Source organism: Triturus cristatus, chromosome 7 (assembly GCF_964204655.1).
Source record: "Triturus cristatus chromosome 7, aTriCri1.1, whole genome shotgun sequence".
Taxonomy (NCBI): Eukaryota; Metazoa; Chordata; class Amphibia; order Caudata; family Salamandridae; genus Triturus; species Triturus cristatus.
In genome coordinates this window covers 149,049,058-149,074,020 of record NC_140590.1, presented here as the reverse complement: position 1 = coordinate 149,074,020, position 24,963 = coordinate 149,049,058, and the positions used below count along the sequence as shown (strand labels likewise).

At 48.2% G+C, this 24,963-nt stretch overlaps 1 long non-coding RNA gene across 1 annotated transcript in view; it reads left to right on the top strand.

Annotated features, from left to right (window-relative positions):
* LOC146809071 (uncharacterized) overlaps window positions 1–24,673 on the top strand; it is a 91,149-nt gene extending 66,476 nt beyond the window's left edge. The window contains exons 3-4 of the long non-coding RNA XR_014965522.1: window positions 23,570–23,639; window positions 24,112–24,673. This is a non-coding gene — a long non-coding RNA (uncharacterized LOC146809071). The remainder of the gene's footprint in view (window positions 1–23,569; window positions 23,640–24,111) is intronic.
* The last annotated feature ends 290 nt before the right edge of the window (window positions 24,674–24,963 follow it).

Here is a 24,963-nt window from a genome sequence, read left to right as displayed (position 1 = left end):
TGCATGTGGCTAGGTTCAAACTGAAATGGCATGGAGAGCAAAAAATGATGGATTTAGGCCAATATCTCTGTACTGGGGCTATTGTGTGACATTGTTCTGCATTTTGTCTATAAATTGTTGTTTTTACATTTTTCACCTCGAGTGGGACTGGTGTGCTCAAACGTGGGTCCCGTGCTCTCCATGCCACTAGAGTCAAGCTATCCTGGCTGATGAGGGGTAAAACCCAGAAACTGGTCCTAGGATGCTTGTTTCCAGTCCAGGGAGGCCCTGGCCTGGCAGTTCGGGCTGGACTGTTCCCATTGGGAGCAGGGTCAAAACTGATTTGCATATGGCTGGGTTCAAACTGGAATGGCATGACGAGCAAAAAAACTATGAGTTTAGGCCCAGATGTCTGTACTGGGGTGAATTTATGACATTGTTCTGCATTCTGTCTATCAATTGTTCTTTTTACATTTGTCACCCCGTGCATCCCGTGCTCTTCATGCCACTGGATTCAAGCTATCTGCCTATGTTGTATTGTCTCATGCCATTCGGGCCTATTGTGACTTTAAAAATCAATACAATTTGTTATTAAAAAAAAAAAAGGATTCGTGCCAAGCCTAATCACCTTAATGTCAAACATTGCTCTTTCTCTTTCCCTCTACCCTCCAATACCAAACTATCTCGTCCTACTTGAGACTCATCCTGGCAGCTTCCCAGTTCCCTAAGCTGTACACACTGGAACACCAGGCAGATTCGGGATAAATGGGATCTACAGGCTAATGATGGTGGCATGCATGTGCATCTTGCTTCTTATTATTACTGCTCTTTGCTTCTTTCCATAGCAGAGGGGCTGCTCACTTAGTGCAGTCAGCAGAGGATGCTACTCTTCTTTTTAGCTGCACTCACGAGATGAAAACTCCAAGAGGCAGTGAACTTCCCATTGAAGAAGCCTCACAAACGCGGAGCTCTCTGTTATGCTGCTCCAGTGAAATCTGTGCTTGCAAGGGGGAGAGTGTGTGGTCCCATCTAAAGGAGCGCATTGGCTGCTACAATCCCAATCAACACCTCCGGTAGAATGCACCCAGTAGTGGTAACTGTTGAGGTCCTTCATAGGGATTTCTGAGCATATGTTCCTATGTCCTTATGCTTATCTTGTGATTCCTGGCAATTTTGCAATATACTCAGCAAGTTCAATTATGTCATAGGTTGCAGATAGGATAGGATAGGATAATCATTTATATAGCGCAACGAATGCCGAAGCGTCTTGGCGCTGGTAGGCAGAGAAGGAAAGGCACCATCTTCAGCAATGAGTCTCATCAAATAGCCATGTTTTTAACCGTTTTCTGAATGCTTGATGGTTGTCTGTTGATTTCATAGAACAAGGAAGCTTGTTCCAGAGACCAGCAGCATGGAACGAAAACGCTCTACCGCCCCATCTGGCTTTCCTTATCCGGTTTATCTTCATGAGGCTTTGGGTAGTGGACCTTAGTACCCGACCCGGAGAGTAAGGAATAAAAAGCTTCTGAACATCCTTGGCTCCCCCTCCAAATACAGCTTTATGTACTAAGCATATAGCCTTAAAGTCTATACGATGCTGAATCGGGAGCCAATGTAGTGTTTTGATTCCGGCAGAGATAGATTGATCTCTGGGGACATCTAGCAGAAGTCTTGCAGCAGCATTCTGCAGAGTCTGCAGCCGCTTCATCAGAGTCTTATTTATCCCTAACAGCAGGGCGTTGCAGTAGACCAATCTGGACAACACAAGAGCCACTACTACCGTCTTGCGAAGGTCAGGTTCAATAAAAGGAAGAATCTTCCGCAGGGTCCTACTTAAAAAGGAACAGGATGACGCAAGGTTACTAACGTGCACTGAGAAATTGAGCTGGTTGTCAAACAGCACGCCCAGATTTCTAACTTTAGGCACGGGACAGGGGCACTCCCCCGCCTCCACTGGCCACCAAGATCCATTCCACATGGGGCTGCCCTGGCCAAACTCTATAATCTCCGTCGGTGTTAATTTTCAGGAAGCTATCCCGCATCCAGCCCATAATTTCAGACAGGCAGCTATGAAATTTGGAAGCCATGTCATTCGCTTGTTCCGCAGCCGAAACTATGAGCTGGGAGTCATCAGCATCGGAGATTATGGTGAAACCATGTTTCCTAATGAGCTTGGCCAAGGGGGCTACATAGATATTGAATAGCGTTGGTGATAAGGCTGAACCCTGCGGTACACCACAAGGCAGATGGAAAGTGTTTGACTGCAAGCCGTCCCATAGTAGACTCTGCTCCCTACCTTCCAAAAAAGAGGAGAGGAGGGACAGTGCGGCTCCCTGAACATCAATCTCCTGAAGCCTCCGTATGAGAACCGCGTGGTTTACGGTGTCGAAGGCAGCCGACAGATCTAACATCACCAGGACTGCCCGGCCTCCCCCGTCCACTATGCTACGAATTTTCTCTGCTGCCACCAGAAGTGCTGACTCCGTAGAGTGTTGAGCGCTGAAACCGTGCTGAGAGGAGTCAAGCAGATCATGGGAATCAAGATATTCCGTTAAAGAAAGGTTTAACTCCCTCTCCATAATCTTGGCCGCCATAGGGAGTGCAGCAATTGGACGGTAGTTCTTTAAAATATGATGATCCAGAGTAGGTTTTTTTAACAGTGGTCTAATTATTGCCCTCTTCCAACTTGAAGGATAGCTGCCAGATTCAATTACTTGATTGATTAACGGGGACAGCTCCTCTGCAATCAGCTCTGCCGCAAGATGAAAAACTGATGGGGGGCAGGGATCCAGGGGTGATCCTGATTTTGTTAAGGTGATCAGCCTACACGTTTCCTCCACTGTAATGGGGGGAAAGTTACTAAGGCCCATATTGTCCTTAGGGCTAGTTTCCTGCCTCTGTCCGCGACACTCCGAGCTGGAGAACGAGCTCATGAAGTCGTTGTGAATTGCCTTTACCTTGTCCTGGAAATACACAGCCAATGTTTGGCATGTTTCTAGGTCAGGCCGATATGTGCTATCCTGAGGGGGCTTGGAGAGAGCAGATATAGTCTTAAAGAGCTCCTTGGCCGAGTTACCGGCATCCCTAATCTTAGTCGCAAAAAAGGCGCTTTTGGCTGCAATTATTGCTTGCCTGTAGGCTGTAGGAGCGCAGTTGTAATGTTCTTTACCCTCAGCACTGTAGTCCCTTCTCCACAGACGCTCTGCCCTCCTACAAGTGCCCTTCTGGGCCTTAAGTTCTTTATTGTACCAGGGCGCGGATGGTTTGGTTCTCCTGGAGCCAAGCAGCTTCTCAGGTGCTACCTTATCAACCGCAGCCACGAGCCATCCCTTGAAGAGCAAAGCAGCCTTGGAAGCGTCTTTGCTATAGGTGGGACGTAAAACTCCCAGTGCAGGGAGGAGATTGTCCACGGTCACCTGAGACCATGGTCTAATCTTTTGCTTCTCTAATCTAGGACCAAGGGGGAAAGCTGGTACTCCAGTCATGATATTAAAGTAAACAGCCCTATGATCCAACCAAGGAAGAGTCATAATGTTGGCAATCTCCAGGTCCATGTTATTAATGAAGATACCATCTAAAGTGTGGCCCAAGCTATGAGTCGGGCCCTTGACTACTTGATTAAAATCTAATGCTGCTAAATTTTCAGTCAACACAGCCACTTCCGACTGATCCGTGAGTTCAAGATGGTAATTAAAATCACCAAGAATCATAAAAGGATGGTGATCCATCCGGGATTCTAAAAAACTGCATAAGCCTTACAGGAAATGTGGACTTGGGCCAAGGTGGACGATAAACTAGTACCCCTTGGAGTTTGTAGGAATTGCCTACATAGATGGTGAACGAAAGTGCTTGCGCAGGAAGATCTAGGTATGTTTCCGCACAAATTTTTAAGTGTGTTGAATGCACAATTGCTATTCCCCCCTCTTACCTATTCTATCCTGGGAGGTAACCACATACCCACTAGGTAAGGCAACATTCCAGTCTGGATCAGATGTGTTGTCCGTCCAGGTTTCAGTTAAAATTATATCAGGCGCGCCTCTCTCAATCAGATCATAAATTTGTTAACTGTGTTTGTGTATGGAACATACATTTACCAGAATACAGCTTAGCGTTTGGGGTTGTTTAGCTTTTGTCACGATGTGCGCATTAGGTAGGCCCTTGTTCGCTACATCTCCTGTATGCTGGCTGTCCGCCAGATTATTCAGGCCAGCCCCCTCGCAATGCCCCTTATACAGAAAATCACAACCAATGCAGGACTCGAGCTCTGAGACCTCCCAAAATGGGTCCCAGTCCTGGGGCCTGCATATAGTGCTGTCCAGAGCCAAAAACTCACCTCTGCTGTAATGGTAGGTGTATGGAGGAGCAGGGGTCCTGGCGCTGGGCATGATCCGGGCGCGGACGGGCACAGACGGGCTTGCCTTTGGTGCGCCTTTCGCGCGCCTCCGCCGCGCCCGCTGCGCGCGCCCACTGCGCAGTCATCCCAGCGCCACTTTTGAATGCATTAGCCACGCCCCCCCACTGATGCGTCAAGCCCAAGTGCAATGCAGACCCGTCTCCAACCGGGTCCGCTTGGGTCGAGCGTCTGAAATGCCAGCAGAAAAACACACCGCGAAATACTCCCCCAATCTGGTAATTAAATCATTGAATACACAATGTGCAAATTATGCAATGTACAAGACACTTTAAGCAGCAGATTTAAGCAAAAGGTGCCGGTTTCAAAGCAGCACGATTAATGATGGTTAAAAAAATTAAAGGTGCAGTCTACATTTAAAATGTCACAGATACAAAGCCACACATTCAGATGATGCTAAAAAGAGGCTGAGGGAACACTGAGAAGATGCAGCGAAACCCTCTCTACTAACCGCAGCGCGGTCGTCCCAGCACCACTTTTGAATGCATTAGCCACGACCCCCCACTGACGCGTCAAGCCCAAGTTCAATGCGGACCCGCCTCCAACCGGGTCCGCTTGGGTCGAGCGTCTGAAAAGCCAGCCGAAAAACTCACCGCGAAATACTCCCCCAATCTGGTAATTAAATCATTAAATACACAATATGCAAATTATGCAATGTGCAAGACGCTTTAAGCAGCAGATTTAAAAAAAAGGTGCCTGTTTCGAAGCAGCACGATTAATGATGGTTACAAAAATTAAAGGTGCAGTCTACATTTAAAATGCAAATACAACAATTGATGGACAGAATGCAGAACAATGTCATACATTCACCCCAGTACAGAGATCTGGGCCTAAATTCATCGTTTTTTTGCTCACCATGCCATTCCAGTTTGAACCCAGCCATATGCAAATCAGTCTTGACCCTGTGCCCCATGGGAACAGTCCAGCCCGAACTGCCAAGCCAGGTCCTCCCTGGACTGGAAACAAGCATCCTAGGACCGGTTTCGGGCTTTCAGCCCTCATCAGCCAGGATAGCTTGATTCCAGTGGCATGGAGAGCAAGGGACACAGATACAAAGCCACACATTCAAATGATGCTAAAAAGAGGCCGAGGGAACACTGAGAAGACGCAGCGAAACCCTCTCTACTAACAGAGGTGAAACAGTACCAAAACAGACTGGGAATCTTCATCCAGTAAGGGTCTGAGTCCTGACTGATGGTGGGAATTTAATGGGTAATTTTATCCTACAAAATTTTGAGTTGTGTTGTTACTTTAACATTGGCCAGAATCTTTAGGGCTCCTGCAGTTGTTTTTAGCAGAGGTATAATGAAAGCCTGTTTGAGTGGCTGGGGTAAAAAAAAAAGAGAGCTAGGTTACTACATATGTGAGGCCCAACATGAAAGTTGTCATTGATTGTTTTATTAAGATATGCACACATCTGTGCACGATCCACTCTCCGGTTTTGGAGCTTTTGTCAGGAAGGTAATTCACAACATTCCTCCTCTTTAGAGGTCTGAAAGCTAAATATGATAGTTTTAGTTTAGGTGGACCAGTAGAAAGAAAAGGATTTTGGACAATGTCACCCTAGATTACCTCTCGGATTTTACAAATTTGTTCTCTTGAAGGATTTTATAAGCTCAATGCACTTTTGTGAGGGGCACAGAGAACCTTCTTTGGGGCTTCTGGATTCATCAGTATCATTATCACTCATAGTAACAACTACAATCATATTAACAATAGCACCCCGAACAAAATATTATTATGATTACTATTGCTATTATTTTTGCTATTATTATTACTAAATATTTAATTATAATAATAATTATTATTGTTAAGGCGAAGAAGGAGGAGGAGAAGAAGAGGAAGGAGAAGAACAATGCTTCTAAGCAATAAGCAAGCCTCAAATGATAACCAACGTTCCGGGTCTTCATCTCATTACTAGATATTAAATCGCTCACCCCATCATGATGTGGCAACTGGTTCAATTGAGAAGAAACGTTGACGACTTTCTTCTTCTTGCTCCTGAAAGTGAAAATCATTGACATGAACGCTATATCCACAATAAGATTTACATCAACCACAGATATTGCAAGGCTGCATTTTTTCTGACAGCTTGAGATCTGTTGTTGAGCTTCTAGATTTTTCTAGGTTTGAGAAGGAATTATAAAACGATGTTGAATGATGGATCTAAGACATCACGTAGAAGACACAGAGGACTAGAGTTAAACACCCGCTGGAACAATTAACAAGTATTTATAGCTGATGATTTACAATGAGCATCATTATTACATGAGTGAACTATTTACGCAACCACAGGGGATGGTATTGTTACATCATCATAAACCACATCTGGGTCAAAATCCAACTCAACAACATCAGAACCGGACTGGGAGAAGAGTTTATATAGTGCTTTATTGTTCCTGTGTATCTCCTGGGAGCTCCTCGGGGTGAAAACGTTTTCTACAGTCTTCCTAGGTGTGAATTTAGGTGACTCCATCCTCACGCCTAACATTCCACCAACCGACCAGACACCTTTGATCTGCCTCCCTTCTCGCTCGCTGACCCCTCTCGGATCCATTGATCCAATAGCGGAGGATTTTCCTTCTTGCACATGGCAGTCAATGCATGAACAACCTTCCGCTGCACCTCAGGACCGCACCACTACTCCAGCAGCTCAGGGGGGGGGACTCAAGAGCAGGAGGTTTGAATGAGCAACCGCTTACCCAGTGCCTCGCGACCCTCACGGGTGATTTGCTGCGCTTTATAAGTGTCTGAATAATCAACTTCCTCCATAGGGTAATAAATCATAAGCCTTTCCGGGACAGTTAAACAGACCCATTGTTGGTAAGGGGCTTGTCGGGATGCATTAAGCCTACTAGATAACGTGCAATAATCAAAGTTTCCCAAAATATATGATATATTTTGTTTAGTAAGTAATATCTGTGCTTAGCTGGTGGTTGCAGCTGGTAAAAACAAGAATGCGGGCCTTACTTGTACAAATTGGTTGTTTCCTGCCAGCAGAATGATAAATGTATTCCTCAGAGCGGAATAAAAATCACAGAAGAATATAAAATCCAAAATGCCCTTATCTAAAAAATGATCACAAGTGCAAGGTTTCAGGGCTCCTGGCTTTGAAAATCTCTTTGGGACAATTTAAGAACCAGTGTATGGAATTAAATCTGGTCAATATAAAACGATGGTGAATTATTGACAAATCAAGTCAAGTCAGAGATATTTATATCGCGCACATATCACTCAGAGAGTCTCATGGCGCTTGCAGAAACTCCGAAAAAAAAAAGAGAGGACCACAGATTAATTACCGAAAAGCCAGGTCTTTAGCTTTTTACGGAAGGAACCGTGATCAGGCAAGTTGCGGAGATGATAGGGCATTTTGTTCCATGAGAAAGGGGCCAGATAGGAAAAGGCACGGCCTCCCTGCCTAGCAGTGTGAATCCTGCGAGGGGTGAGCAGGGCGGCATCACTGGAACGCAGGGCTCTATAGGGATGGTACCAACGGAGCTTTGGCAGCCAGTACTTGGGGCCGTTACCATACATTTGCTTATGAGTCAAACATAGTATATTGAACAAGGTTCGTTTCCTTATTGGGAGCCAATGAAGGGAGTTTAAGCAGAGGCGGGCCGAGGTCCTATATGGGCAATCCAAGACAAGCCTGGCGGCCGTGTTTTGAAGGACTTGGAGTTTAGCTAAAAGATCTGAATTAATGGCATGTAAAAGCGAATTGCCATAATCTACTCTGTTCATGATAAGGCCTTGTATCAGGGGTCTACGGGCCTCTAATGGGAGCCACTTAAACACTTTACGCAGGCTCCGCATGTCACCATAGCAAGTGCTGATCACATGCTTTACGTGGCCACTCATGGACAAATTATTGTCAATGTAAAAGCCCAAGTTTCGGACCATATTCTTATATGCGGGGCAGGGCCCGAGCTTGGACGGCCACCAGTCATGCGTCCAATGGTCAGCAGCTTTTCCGAACAGCATAATCTCAGTTTTGGTTCCATTTAATTGAAGATGATTTGATGACATCCATTCATCCACTTGGATCAGACAATTTTTAAAACGCTGTCTAGTTTCTTCTGGGTCAGGGCCCAAGGTGATTAAAATCTGAGTATCATCTGCGTAAGGTATGACATCAAAGCCATATTGTCTGATCACAGCGGCCAATGGAGTCATATAGAGATTAAAAAGGGTGGGGCTCAATATAGAGCCCTGTGGGACACCCATCTTTAGTGTTCGTTCACTAGACGTAGTGTTGCCCATCTGGACCACGGTTTTGCGATCTCTCAGATAGCAGCTGAACCAGTTTAGGGCTGACCCCCTGACCCCCATCTCCCAAAGTCGACTTTCAAGTATGTGATGGGAGATGGTGTCGAAGGCCGCCGACAAATCAAGCAGAACAAGCATGGCTGACTGCTGCTTATCCAGGGCTAATCTAATATTGTCCGTGATCTCAATCAGTGCTGTCTCTGTACTGTGAGCCGCACGGAACCCGGATTGAGAGAGATCTAAAAGCTCATGGCTCTCGAGATGACTTACAAGCTGCCTGTTTACTAGAGACTCCAATATTTTTCCAAAGTATGGTAGCAAGGAAATTGGCCGATAATTCGATACTATATCTGGATCTGCTGAAGTTTTTTTAAAAATAGGCCTGATTCTGGCTTTTTTCCAACACATTGGAAAGTCGGCATTTGCTAAAGATTTATTGAAGATTTCAACTAGTCTGGTTAGGACTGTGGGGGCCAGCGAAGGGAACAGACTTAAGGTCACATTCCTTAAAAATTCGTAGATGATCGTCAGAGGTCAGAGGAGACTGTGAGAATGCTACCAGGTCTGTCTCAATATGAGCATGGACCGGCGGAAAGGTACTATGAATTTTCATGATTTTGTCCTTGAAAAAGTCAGAGAGGGAGTCCGTCCATATTTGGGAGACGGGAGGTGCAGATGCATTAGTAGTAGTTGTAAGTTCTTTAAGGATATGGTGTAGCTCCTTAGAGGAATTCTCTGCCCTATTTATTCTATCAACCAGATATGATTTCTTTGCTAGTTTGATATCGAGCATATAACCATTATGCATCTTTTTATAGTTGTCGCGATTAACAAGATTTCTGGTTTTCCTGCACAATTTCTCTGCAATACGGCACAGACGTTTAGTGGCCTTAAGTGAATCAGTAAACCAAGGGGAGTTTCTACTCTTGGGCCTAATGTTCTGAAGCGGGGCAATTAAGTCTATAGTGGTTCCAATAGCATTGTTTAATTGCAATACATCATAGTCCACACTCGATTCGTAATTTAGGGGATAAAAACTAAAGTTCTCTTTGAATGATGGAGTAGTGACTTTATGCCAAGGTCTACGAAGAATAGACTCATTACCCTGATGGAATTTCTTTTCTGGTGCGGAAGGAATGGCAAACTTTAAAAGATAATAATCCGTCCATATTAGTGGTACTGGAATTTCCACCGTCAGGTCCAATACATTAGTGAACAAAAGATCCAACGTATGACCCGCACAGTGAGTAGGCTCATTTACCCGCTGGCCTGGTCCAAGAGTACACAGGTCTGAGAGTAGTTTATCTGTGTCTGGGTTGTCCGATAGCTCCGCGTGATAGTTAAAATCCCCGATAAGCAGGAATTTATCAGAGGCCGGAACATGAGGGGCAATGAGTTCTACTAGCTGGTCAGAAAAATTGCCCTTTAAGCCAGGGGGGCGGTAGACCAAATCACCTCTCCAGGAGCCATTTGAAAGACCAACAATTTTAAAGGCGCTGATTTCTATAGTGCTACAGGATACAGAATCCAGGATGCTTATAATAAACGCTCCTTTGTATATAATAAGTAGGCCACCCCATCTTTTCTCCTTTCTATCAACTCGAAGAATTTTATAATCAGGGGGAAGGGCCACATGTAAATCAGGACCTGAATGCTCGTGTAGCCAGGTTTCAGTGATAAAACAGATGTCTGGGTCAGTGAGAGTCAAAAGATCCCATACATCCAGAGCATGTTTAGAAATGGAGCGGGCGTTAATATAAATGGCGGACAATGAAATAGAAGGAGCATTATTTTGATTGTGCATTTTAGGTCTAATAGATGGGGTAGGATTGCTCTGATCATGAGAACGCCTAATCTCAGGATGCTGAGACATGGCGGTTGCATGAGGGCCCAGATATATAATAGGTGGGATGTTAAGGCTTTTTAACTGGGAACTAGAATATTGGATTAAAGCCATTTTAAGAATGGGGTCAAATAGTAGCAGGAGGGGAAAACTGAGGACCAAATAGCACAAAATCCCAGAACAAACCTGTGTAGAACAAGGGGTAGGGCCGCTGGACGCGACCGGTCGCGGACGGGCGCAGACGGGCTTGCCTTTGGCGCGCCTTCGGCGCGCCGGCGGCGCGCCGCTGCGCGCGTCCGCGCCCTCGTCCAGATTAAGTAAGCAATGGGCCAGAGATAACTAGAGCGCGTCCCTAGACTTCCGCCAGAAGAAGGAAGTGTGGTCGAGCCCCTCCTGACCCTCCGTACGCCGTGACGGAACGGGGTCGGGCTCGCAATCACAAGAGGCAGGAAATTGGAGCAGGTAGGCAAGAACAATTTTAAACAGCAATTGTGATTTTTGCTAATAAGTTAAATTCCCTACGACTGACATTGACGCTATCTAAACATGCCAAGTGCAAAATGCAAAGTGCAAAATATAGCGCGGAGTAGTGCAAACAATCAGGGCAGTGAACATATAGTTAAAAACAACATTTAGGTTTTAAAATAAAACGATTTCACCGGCAATGTTTAAGGCTAAAAGCAACAGCCAGTCTCTATCTGACCGGAGTAGTGCTGCGCGCGTCCGCGCCCTCGTCCAGATTAAGTAAGCAATGGGCCAGAGACAACTAGAGCGCGTCCCTAGACTTCCGCCGGAAGCAGGAAGTGTGGTCGAGCCCCTCCTGACCCTCCGTACAATCGGCACACGCCGTGACGGAACGGGGTCGGGCTCGCAATCACAAGAGGCAGGAAATTGGAGCAGGTAGGCAAGAACAATTTTAAACAGCAATTGTGATATTTGCTAATAAGTTAAATTCCCTACGACTGACATCGACGCTATCTAAACATGCCAAGTGCAAAATGCAAAGTGCAAAATATAGCGCGGAGTAGTGCAAACAATCAGGGCAGTGAACATATAGTTAAAAACAACATTTAGGTTTTAAAATAAAAACGATTTCACCAGCAATGATTAAGGAGTGTGTAAAGAGGAGCTGGTTAATCGCACTGCTCATTTGCAGTCATTCCAAGAGCATCAAGTTCCCACTGGAGTCGGTGTCGTCTGAACATGAAGATTTGCAATTTTAATAATAAACATCAGCGAAATCTGAACCTTTTGTAGAAGCCAAAAGGCGTGTGATGGTTGTGGCTGTTCCACTCCAAGGCTGACCTGTATGTTTCGCGTGCAATCTGATGCCATTTGTTGTCTGGAGGTGCATGTTGCTGCATCTCAGTGATTGTCACCATATTTGTGCCTGTGATCTTTATATAACAAATAGGGTTCCCCCCTCAAGCTTGTTGTCAACAGAACATGTTGACGCACTGTGGGTTTCATAAGTTCCCTATCTTTCCTTTCCCCAAGCCGCCTGACCAAAAACATGTCTTTAATGGCCTGCACATCACTTGGGCATAAAGATTTGGGATTGGTAAACAAATACAAGCAGCCTAGCCTCATCAGCTGCTCCTGAACACATCCTAACCATGTAAATGTGTATGTACTTGTATAGCGCCACTGCCACCCCCAACGGGGGTATCCTGGTGCTTTTACTCATACCGCTGTGGAACCCTTCCTGGCCTTTCCCTGTGAAATGTCCACTCCTGGGCACCCCCATGGTGAAGCCAGGCATCCCAGCACTGCTGGGGCCGTGTGGAGATTAAGCAAGCTATTGCCCAGAGTTGCAGCGTGGGACCCATGATTAGAATAGACACCGAGGCGAGAATTATCAGGCCCGACGAAATTGAATCCAAGACCCACCAAGGCGGGGGATAGAACTCTGGTCCCAGACCAGAACTCTGCATCAGGGTCTGCCGCTCTAACCATTGAGCCACACTTCTCCACTATGGAATATGCAGGGCTCCTTCCAGGGCACTACAGTCCTTAGTGCATATGGATTCAGGGTGGAAGTAGAAACCACAGAGCACTTTACTAGGGATTTACGTGTACATCAGGTATGCCAATCATGGATAACCAATCAGTATTACAACTTTTCCAGAGAGTGCCTACTCTTTAGCACAGATCAGCAGTGATAAAGTGCCCAGAGTACCGAAACCAGCAAAAACGAAGTGAAGTCCAGCATACAGGCAAAAAAGTGCAGGAGGTAGAGGCAAAAAGACATGCGAAACCAGGCCAAGGATGCCAGGTCTAACACAGAGGAAGAAAGAAACAATGACAAAGGGGGGGGCGCTAGGTGGCGCACAGCGGAATGGCTGCCTTCGGGTGAAGCTCCCGCAGCCCAGCGAAGAAATCCTTAATAATCCTTCCTGAAAGTCGCATTTGATAGCCCACGCGGGCCTGTGTGGGTGGACCAACATCCCCACCGCAGTTGGAGCGCTGTCTCATCCCTGGCGACCCGGAGATATCGGACTGAAAAGCCGCTACAAGTTGTGCCGGCTGTGGAGGACGTCTCGCTGGAGCTGTGTCCGGGAGGCTGCTGCGACGCGAGTCCGGTGCGTCCCACGTGGGTGACAGGCCTCACCTCCGGATCCACGGCTGCGGACGGCGGCCCAGCGACGTGTCAACGGGGGCTCGCTGGGGCCCGCGTTGGATCCCCCCGGCCGGGGGCAGGAGGACGGACTGGACTACGGCGTGATGCACAACGGGCGCGGGCGTTGGTGAGTGGCGCGTCCGGCTGAATCCCCGGCTGGGGTCGCCGTCTTCCCTGCCCGCGCCGGATCCTTACTGCGGTGCGGTGCCGACCCGCTTCTACCGGCCTGCGCGGACCCCCCCCCAGGCTGCTACCCTACTGCTGGCCCACTGGGGGCGATCACACGTCCGCCGGAGGGACAGATCGGGGGAGGTGCGAGGCCCGGAGAGACTGTTACCTGCTGCGCTGACCGCTGCCCTCCTGTGCTGGGGCCTTCGAGGTGGTGCCTACGCTGGGGGGAGATGATACAGAGGAGGTAGCCACCGAGCAGGGGGGCTAGACGGCGGAGTGTGCCTGGTGCGCTCACGCTCGCGAGGCCGGCGTGCGGGGCCCCGACTTGGATCCTTTGCCCCCATCTACCGGACTCTTCTGCTGGCGCTCCGCGCGGAACTCATCCCGTTCACTCGCGGAGAGTCGCTACTGGACGTGGATGTGAGCGGTGTGCTTGTGGAGTCGCGATTGGCCCCAGCGAGATCCTGCGTGGCAGGTGGAGGGGGTTCCACGAGGTGCTGGTGGTTGAGCCAGTGACCTGCTGCACGATCTGGCCGGCCTCCCTCTTCCCTAGGCTGCCGCTCCCCCCCTCCTTGGCCGCTTGCCCCCGGGGCCCACCCGGGCGTCCCCCCCTGATCCCGCCGTGGGCGGCCTGGTGGCGCCGCCATGGGGAAGCCGGACAGCCGACAGCCTCGCCTTACTTTTGAGTCCAAAAAGCAGACCAGGCCGCAGCCGGAGGCTACTGCGGCGGGGTCGGAGCCGGTGGAGGCCCCGCCGGGGGATGATGTCAAGTCCATCTTGCTGGACATGCGACAAAGTCTTGCGACCATAGTCGACAAAATGGATTCCATGCAATCCCGCATGGACTCGATCGTACATAAGGTTGACAGCCATGGCGAACGCATCTCGGAAACGGAGAGACGCATCTCAGACACCGAAGATCGCACAACGGAACTGTCCGCCGCTATGGCGCGCATGGACAAAGTCCTCCATGTAATAGCAGCCAAAAACGAAGACTTGGAAGCGCGCAGTCGGAGGAACAATATCCATATAATTGGCATACCAGAATCGACCCACACGGGCAAGATGGAGGACTATGTGGAGGGTCTCCTGCGCGAGGTGGTGGGCACGGACTCCCTATCCCCCCAGTTCATAGTGGAGAGGGCGCACAGATCTCTGGCCCTGAGGCCACCGCCGGGGGCTCCCCCTCGCCCTATTATAGCACGCCTGTTGAACTTCCGTGACCGAGATGTCGCGCTTCGTACGGCGAGGGAGAAGAAGAGCCTATCCTATTGCGGCAACGCCTTCACCATTTTTCCGGACTTCACCCCGGTGGTTCAGGAGGAGCGAAAGAAATTTGTCCAGGTCAAGCATAAACTACGCGCGGCACAAGTTGACTATGCGCTTCTTTACCCTGCCCGCCTGCGCATCACGCATCAAGGGAAACAAATCTTTTGCACTAAACCCCAACAGGCGGAGGAGTTTTTGAAACGACTCAAGAAACGTGATCAAGTCTGCCCCTCACCACTGGCATCAGACTGATGGGTCTGGAGTGTTGACCTGTCGACTTTGAGACTGAGGCCTGTCGGCTGGTAAGGTGGTGCGAGTATCTGCTATTATGGGACTTGATATAGTGACCCATGGGCCCGGCTTTATTCACTCTGAGGGGCTGATAGCGGGGTATAGACACTCTTTTTCTTGCACTAGACTCTCAGGAAATCATCGCATCGCTGGGCACCCTCTTTGATCATGGGGTGAGCCCGGCCCAAGGGCGGGTATCTCTCGCCTGGATCGAGGGGTTTATTGTGTATTCACCTAGACTGTCCTCCCAAGGGTATTACCCAATTGACTTTAAGTTTTCATGTTGCTCCACTGTGGCCTTTGCTATGGACGGAGTTCGTTAGGGGGGGGGAGGGAGGGGGGCCGTCCAGATAGCATGTTTGGGATGCTGCTGTGGGAGGGGGGAGGGGGGGGGCGTTGGGGATTTGTAATGTTTGCTAAGTTTGTATGGGAGGTGGCGCTGTTGGCATGGTCTTCTACATACGGGTCGGGGGGTGGCGTTTGCACTATATTGTTGGGTGTGAGTCTTCTGGTCTTCCATGAGTGATCCGCAAACACATAGGGACTCTACTGGGCAGCTTAACTTCCTATCCTGGAATGTGAGGGGCTTGGGGGACCACAGGAAACGCAGGCATGTCCTAGCATACCTGGACAGGCATCACGTGGGAGTGGCCTTTCTTCAGGAGACGCACTTAGATCCCTCCAGGCCGGTGCTATTTGCCTCGCGCTGGGCGGTACACCGTACCTTCTCCTCCTACTCCACCTACTCACGTGGGGTGGCCATCCTCATTAGGAAACACACCCCGTTTGTGCACATGGGTGAGCGTATAGACCGGGAGGGCAGGTATTGTATTGTCTGGGGGCGCATGGGCACGGATACGCTCACTTTAGCGTGCTATTATGGTCCTAACACTGATGATCCGTCTTGTCTTCAAGCGCTGTGGGGAGAGATTCTGCGTATCGGTTCCACCCACCTAGTGGGGGGGGGTGATTTTAACATAGCTGTTGACCCCGGGAGTGATAGGTCGAAGCCGAGCTCACACCACTACTCCCGCTCGCAGGCATATGTGCATGACCTTCTTACTGAGCGTCATTTACTAGACACGTGGCGTTCTAGGCACCCGGTGACAAGGGAGGGCACGCACTGGACTGCCGCGCACTCCACATGGGCGAGACTGGACTATATCCTGGTTTCACCGGGGCTTGCCCCCGCGATAGGCTGGGTAAAACACCTCGCTCGCACGTACTCCGATCACGCTCCGGTCCTGCTGAACTTTGTCATGACTGACCTCGCCGGGTCTCCAATGGCGTGGAGATTGCAGCCCACTGCCCTGCTGGATGACGTCTTCAGATCAGAAATAGCGCAGGAAATTGAGAGCTTCTTCCAGCGCAACGGTGGCACGGTGGATAGTGTTGCCGTGGTGTGGGAGGCCTTTAAAGTCACGATTAGAGGACTCTGCATCTCGAAGGGGGTGGGGGTCCTCAAGGTTTTACGTAGCACCCTCTGTAAACTCGAAACTGACTTGAAAGACTTGGAGAGTGCCCCCACGTTTCATACTGATGCTGGGGCTCAAGCCCGCTTTCGGGAACTGCTGACAGAATATAAGGACACAGCGGACAGAGAGGTCCGATTCAGGGGCAAACACTTTCAAGCTCGTAGATACGGGGAGGGGGAGCGCCCGGGTAAATACCTCGCTTGGGCAATCCGACCGCCCCGCTTTCACAACCAAATCCTCGAGATTCAGGATGGGTCAGGGGAGCTCCACAGAGACACCCGGTCTATTATGCAAACATTCGTTACTCATTATACTGACCTGTACTCCTCCGCTCACACGGCACCGCCGGAGCTGGCTCCCTATCTGGGGGAGACCACATTGGGATGGCTATCTGATAAGCAGAGGAAGTTCCTCATGGCACCGCTCGGGATTGACGAAATTCGTGAGGCCATCATGCAAATGGCCTCGGGGAAAGCCCCGGGCCTCGACGGGCTCCCGATCGAGTTTTATAAGTCATACATAGATATCCTTGCCCCGATCCTGAAAGAGGTGTTTGAGGAGGCCCACACGCTGGGAAAGCTCCCCCCTACCATGAGAGAGGCACTGATTACTTCCCTTTTGAAGCCGGGTAAACCAGCGGCCTCCCCTGACTCCTACCGGCCTCTGTCCCTCCTTAACTGTGACGTAAAGATCCTCTCTAAAACCCTGGCTAACCGGCTGTCGCTCCTTATGCAGGGGCTAGTACTCCCGGATCAGTCAGGTTTCATACCGGGCAGGGCGACTTCGCACAACCTGCGCACGCTATTCGCCACTCTGCAGAACGTTGACCCCAGCCTCCAGATGGTGGCCGTCTTTTTGGACGCGACGAAAGCGTTCGACTCCCTGGAGTGGGATTACCTTGTGGCGGTGCTGACTGGTATGGGTTTCCCCCTAGTTTTCTTGGGCTGGATAGCTATCCTTTACGATGGCCCCCGTGCCAGGGTATTGATCAACGGTAGGACGTCGGAGCCCTTTGGAATCGCCCGGGGGACCAGGCAGGGGTGCCCCTTATCCCCTCTCTTGTTCGCACTGGCGGTAGAGCCCCTTGCTTCGCGGTTGCGACAGCGTCATCAACATAGGGCGCTTATCTGCGAGCAGAGGCAGCTTCTGCTGTCGCTCTATGCAGATGACATAACTTTGTATGTGCGAGACCCCCAGAACAACCTGAACCCGCTACTCAGGGAATTCATCACGTACGGGGAAATGTCAGGCGTGCGAATCAATTGGGCCAAGTCTCAGATCCTCCATTTGACGGATGGATGTCGGAGGTTCTCACTTGACTATCCCATAGAATGGTGTGAGTCTGACGTAAAATATCCAGGCGTCAGGATATCTCGCGACAGGGACGAACTGATGCGCTCTAACTATGGTACGGCACTGACACAGGTCTCCTCCTGCGTAGACCGCTGGATAGCGCTCCCCCTCTCGATGGCAGGACGTGCTGCCTTGATTAAGATGGTGGTGCTCCCCCGACTTTTGTATCTGTTCATGAACATTCCCTTCCCACCGGGTCGGCACTTTTTCAATCGACTGCGCTCGGAACTGATTCGGCTAGTTTGGGGCGGGAAGAGACCTCGGCTGAAGTGGGAGGTGATGACCTCCCCCTACTCCCGGGGGGGGCTGGACATACCGGACCTGGAGTTGTACTACTATTGCGCTCAAGCACACTATGCATATTACTGGTTCCACCCCATTGCATTTATGCCCCAACTCGCTGCGGAGGACTGGCTGGTGGCTCCTCTGCCTCTGCACGGTCTGCTGCATAGTACTCTCCCTTACAATACCTCGGACTATAATGCATTGCAGGGAACGGTGCGGGCATGGCTGGAGATATCTAAGCGAGTTGCGAGCTCGTTCTTGTACTCGCCCCTTCTCCCCATTGCCTACCACCCACAGCTGCCTCTTCTACAGGAAAAACTGTTTCAAGACTTGATCCACAAACTGGGGATTCAAAGGTGGGGTGATCTATTCTCGGCTGGGCGCTTTCGAGATCGGGAACACTTCTTTGATGGGCATGCGCCTACCCCCTTGGAGCTATTCACCTACATGAGACTGAGGCACGGCATGCGGTCCATATTACAGACATTCCCGGAGGAACCCGAAATCACTGACCCATTGCACAGAGTCTTACAGGCGTCCTCGCCCTCTCATCTGGTCTCCATACTATACCACACAATTCGATCTGACACTGCACTTGACGCCTCGCGAGCTCGTGGGGAGTGGGAGCGGGAGTTGGGGCTAGAGCTGGGTGATGACAGGTGGTCATACTGTTGCATACAGACAGAGCAAATTTCTGCAAGCAGCAGACATCGTATCATACACTTTAAGTTCCTACATCGTCTGTACTGCACACCGGTCACCAAACACAAATTCAAACTGCAAAACTCGGATAATTGCGAGAGATGTCATGCCCCACATGCGGACTTCCTGCATTTGTCCTGGGATTGCCCCGCAATTCGGACCTACTGGACCCAAGTGTTCTCCACTGTCTCACAGATGGTGGACCTACGCCTTGAGCCCGATCCGGTGCAGGCCCTATTGGGGTATACCAGACACATTCCGCGGGCAAGCCGCAGGTTTGTCACGGCGGCGCTGCTGTTGGCGAAGCGGAGGATAGCGTGCCGTTGGGGGCGGGGGAGGGCTCCGAAATTTAAGGAATGGCTTAAAGACCTTGTCTACTGCCAAGAACAGATCCTGGCATACTCCGACCTGCTCCCGGCTCGATCCCGCCCTGCCGATATCTGGGGCCCACTACAATGTTATCTACTGCAATACCCGGAGGCCCTGACTGGGGATGCCCCTCCCCCGGCCCTTGATGGCGTTCCTTCTGCTGCTCATGATTCCCAAATTACGCAAGGGGTTGGTTGAGCTGTTGCGGTGCTGGGGGGGGCGGGGGTTCTGTTCATGTGTCCCCGGGTTTTTCCCTCTCCCTGGGGGGCCCCTCTGCCCTTTCTTCCACGATTGCCAGGTCGGGATGATCGGGTCGCATGCCTGTTACACGTGTCTTAAGGATTACGGTCATGCCCTGGGTGAGGTATACTGCATGGGGAGGGTCCGCTGAAGAACCCCACAGGACTACACTGTTCGCTTTCCTTGTGTGTGGCTCTGTTGCCGGCTGCTCCTGCCCAGGGTCCCTGTGCTACGACTCATGATAATGTCTATTTTGCTGTTCCCGCCCCCCCCGGACATGCCTTGGATATACTGATGTAATGATTCAGACCTTGAAATGCCACTGAAGTTTGATTATGATAACTGTATGATTGTATTGTTTTGATGCAAAATCCAATAAATAAAGTTAAAAAAAAAAAAAAAAAAAAAAAAAGAAACAATGACAAAGGACCTGAATGGGTATTAAAAGGCACAGAGAGTGTCTGGTGGGTATTGAAAGAGGCATAAGGTGGAATCAAGATTACATGGCTTTGGTATTCAGCACCCCAAGCATTCGATAGCGCCGGTCAAGAGCTTCTGAGCAAAACTTTGGACCCCGGCCCATGTTGTTCTCCAAATTAAAGATCTTAGCACAATGCATCAAAAAATTAGCAGTGCATTACCAGTTTTCATACTTACTTTAGATATCTCCTAGTCAACAGAATTGCCCCAATTGCTGCAGCTGCCAACACTGCAACCAAAACTCCGGTGACGAGAGCAACAGTTGAAGAGCCGCTCACTGAACAGAAAACGACAATATAATAGTTAAAGCGGCCAGAAAATGCAAACACAAAAAGTTTTAGTGGAATTCAGCATCACAAATGGGATATAACACACTGTCATCACAGCTATTTTAGAACACAGGCAGCTTCAGAGCAGACACAAGATGCTTCTTGTAGGAGTTGGGATTAGGAACATACAGTGGGTAAGACGTTCTCGTTGAATAGAAATCTCTAGAGTGTGCCAGCATCTTTAGGAGTTATGGTGAAGAAGGCTCTGGTGGTTCAAACAAGGAAGGCAAATGTGGCATCTACATGAGGGATGGATGTTCAGGAGAGGATTCAAGCTCCTCAAAGCTATCCTGTCACTGCATCTGTGCTATGATGAACACTGACGAAGGGACATATGTATGAAAATGCCCATTTGCGATTCTCAAATAGCAATTTGTTTGCGAATCGCTCTTTGAGAATCACAAAACCCTCTGTATGTGGGATTTGCAATTAATTTTGCGAATCCTACATATTCCTTAATTGCGAATCGCAAATTGCGATTTGCAATTAAGGAATACCTCCCCATTCATTCCTATGGGCCTAGAGGCCCATAGGGATGAATGGGAAGACATTCTCAATTTGCGATTCCCAATTAGAGAATCGCAAATTGGGAATGCAATTTCAAGGGTGCCAGGGTGTCAAAAGGACACCATGTTGCACGCCTGAAATGAGCATGGGTGCAGATGTGGCGCACATACATGCCCTAAGGGCATGTATGTGAGCCACATGGCACTTTACCACCAAATTGAAGTTGGTGGTAAATTGCGATTCCTTAAGTCCAAATTGCAATTTTTCTGTGCTTTTTACATTGCATTTAAGGAATCGCAATTTGCGATTCCTTAAATGCAATTGCACAAAATAGGGAATTGCAAAATGCAAATGCGAATTTCGGCATTTGCGATCGCAAAATTGCTTTCATACATATGGCCCAAAATGTCTTATTTATGAGTCATTTCACCAATCATTTTTACATGAGCTTTTTCTTGAACAATTTGTGTGTGCGAAAAATGCATTGCTTTTGGAAAAATGTCATATGCTTTCTTTTTTGCAGTGTTTTATATAGCGCGAACTTGGCCCCAATCGGGTATCAGAGCGCTTTACGTAGTACCAGTTACGTTAGCGCTTTATGTAGCACCAGTTACGTTACATGAGAACACACATTCAGTTTTGTTAGGCACGGGGAGATTAAGTGATATGCCCAGAATCTAGGGATGTTCAGCGTCATTGCCGAGACTCGAACCCTGTTCCCCCAGATTAGAGGTCGACCGCCCTAGCCGTTAGGCCAACTCCTCTCCAATATGCATACCCTTCTACCAAGATTCAAACTTTTCTCTCCGGGGCCTGGCGGGGGCGCTGTAGACTCAGAGTTTTAATTTACACTATTGCTTATTGAGAGAGGGAAGCACTGAAAACTGTGTCTGACCCCTCTTGTGGCAGCATGAACTGGTTAGTGGCTGCCTCAAAGAAGCCAGATATGGGATTGAAATGCCACTGCACCTTAATTTTGCTTTTTTACTGCATCGCTATGCACTTCACAGCAAAATCCTCCTGTCAGGCGTAAACCTGTCATTCAAATGATTTCGTTCGTGCAGTTAGAAAGTTATCACTGACTGTCAGATTCTCAGTACGAAAATATTTGTTTGTTTTACATTGTTTTGTTTCATCCACTGTGTGAGCTATCAGAATGTTTCTTCCAATTGTAGGACTGTCATCTTACCTGTTTTTGGCCATAAGTATTTCCTAACTCTCTATTAAGGGGCCAATTTCGATGCGGTCAGAAATGGCTCCAAACGTCAGTCAGAGCCATTCCAACTGCATCAAAATGCTCAGTTCGGATTCCTTTCCGACCGACCAATTTTGCGGGGTCGGTCGGAAAGGAAACCGAACTGGATTACCGAATGGCCTCCGACGGGTTCGGCTGCCATTCGGAAATCCTCCATCAATCCCTCGGGGGATCTTCCTGGCCAAGGGATTACAATGGAAGATTCCCACAGCCTTTCTGTGCCGGCCCTTCCAACACAGAAAGGCTGTAGGATTCCCACCTTGGGGGCCCTGCTGGGCCCCCATGGATGCAAGGCCACCGGATGGCGGCCTATGGGGCACCTATGGTGCCTCCCTGTTGATCCCTGCACCCGGTGGCAGGCACCTTGAGGTGCCTGCCACCAGGTGCAAGGATAAACTGTACCTCTGCTCTTAACAATGAGACCATGCATTCTGTTGGGAATGTATTCTTCCATTGTAAAGAATAGGATTGCGACCGAACTCCTACTTGGTGAGCTGGAACTGACGACAGGAGGTCGTTCGGTTCCAATTCCCAAATGATGTCGGACGGACTCCAGCCCCTCCGACATCGTAAGCGGGCCCTTCATGTGATTCTGATTTAGAAAGGCAAAGTTTTCAATGTGCCGTGCACCAGTGCATGAGGTGCTACTTTTATGCCACCTATTTCAAGGCAGCTGCATGCAGCAGGCATGCCGGAGGAATGCCAATGGAATGCCAAATGTAAGCCTGTCTGTGCTTTTCCACACCCAAATGCCACCAATCGCCATCCACACTGCCTCTGACATCCCTGATAATCCTATTGCCTCTCAAGCTAGTTGAGGTAACGAGTCATCTCCCTCTCTCTGTCATAGCCCTGCTGAATTGCTTGCATTTTTTTGCCTACTTATAAGCTATCAGTTGTGCAATGTGCATTAGGAAAGTATGAACTATTTTTCGATCCATACATTTGTTTTCATATACTTCTTATTACAGATATGCCCCTGACGAAGGGACGAGGGTCCCGAAATGCATTGGGCCTATGCTGATTACACTGTAGGGCACGGATTATTTAAGTGTCTTTCATAATTTTGTTATTGTTATTTGTATATTGTTTCAAGAATATAACTTTGGCAACTACCAGGGGAAGCTGTGTCATTCATTTTGATGTGAAATTGTATTAAATTCTAGAGAATGAACACGGATCATTGTATCATATATGTGAAAACATATGTATAACATATTGTTGGTGTGCACACCTCTGTCCTAGAAGCCAGTCGGCTACTGGCCCCATTTACAGGTTATTTTGTGTAAGGTAGACGCATGTGAAGGTGTAGCACACAGATCGCTCAAGTCAATTTACGTTACAGCTAACTGTGGGGAAGATTTACAAGCTCCTTGCGCCACTTTTGCGTCACTTTTAACATGAGAAAAGTGAAAAAGTGACGCAAAAGTGGCGCAAGTGGCTTGTAAATCTGCCCATGTATCTCTAAAAAAAGGGAGTGCGCGATCTACCTGCGCATTATCAGAGGGGCGCTGCCATGTCAGCTCTACTGAAGGCATTGTGTGTTTGTTGAGTGTCAGCCATGTTTCATGCGTCTATGCAGTAAACTTTTTTTTTTTGTAAAAAAAAAATACTACCAAATTGGCAGTTGGTTTTTGAAAAAATAAATAAATAATTTCCGTGACACTCTGCAAGATTTCACACAGTGAGTGATGGCCATTTTTCCTTTTCTCTATTTGCTGGAGACCCCACCTCAAGAAAAAAAAGTACATCAGAACATCCGCCCAACTAGGGCCGACAGTCTCCCTAGATAGGGTAGGTGATACCTAAAACAATGGCCCCAAGTCTGTCAGACCATCAGTGTACAGTTTTGATGGTGGTGATGGAGCGGGTAGTACAAAATTTTGTATACCCCCCCATTTTTGCATGTTCATACTAATTAGAATAATCTATTAATTTAAATATTATTAATCTGTTTGAGTGATACCTAATCAACCTTACTAATGTATAAATTACACGTGGGATTTGCATTTTGCATGGCTAAAATCATTTGTAAACTAATATATGTACGCATACTAATACTAGAAAAATAGAATATTGCATGATATATGTTGCTTTTGTGACGTAATTGTAAATTGCACCAGATTACATCATTGGGTGAATATAAACGCTTTAAATGTCGCCATTATGCTAGATAATTACATACATTTAGGGGAATTAGTGAGGATTAAACATTTTATTCGTTATTTCCATGTTTTATTTACTTTTTGTGTTTGTTTTGCTTAAGTTGACCGATTGGGCCTTTCGACAAAATGGCCGACCAACATACACGACGAGACAGCTACCATTCCACGATGTTTCAGACCAAGTGCGCATGTCCCAGGCTCCTGAACAAGTGGCCTCAAGATGACCTACACAGCATGTACCCGAACAAGGTCTCGACTGAACTTTTGCCAAGAGCTTTAACAATGGACAATTTTGACAACCGGATGGATCATGTCTGAAGGCGTGACATCATAGACTTTGGGAAACCGAAACGGATGATCTTAACCAACCAATCAGAAGTGCCTAAAACTGACTTTCGTTACATTTTGTCATTAATTTCATTATAAAAAGATGGTAGAATAGTGAGTTGCGCGGACCTTTTTCTTTTTCCCTGACGTTATGCTGACGGAGAGGACGGTGACACTGCAGGACAGCTGCGTTTCCCTGAATCTTTGACAGACTAAATTGCTGCCCAATTTCCAGATGAACTGAGGACTCTAAAACTGACAGGCATTGATTGATGTGTAAACGCTTATGGTCCAGACCCAATCTTTGGGACTGTAGCGTGCTGTATGACGACTTGATTGACTTAGAGGACGACTGATAACCAGATTAGGTAAATATGGTGTTCTGTGGTTTGATTAACGATTTATTAAAATTTGCAATTAATTAGAAAAACAATATTATTGATTAACAAGCAAATGTGTTGGGTTATTATTGAAAGGGAATAGATTAAAATTAGAATTAAAATTGAAGAGGATTAAAATCACTTTTCCAACTCAACTAATTTGATCTATCGACCAAATGGAAGGAATATCTCGAGGTTCAGGTTTTAAGATGTGCTAGACTAAGGATATTTAGTGTATGGTTATGT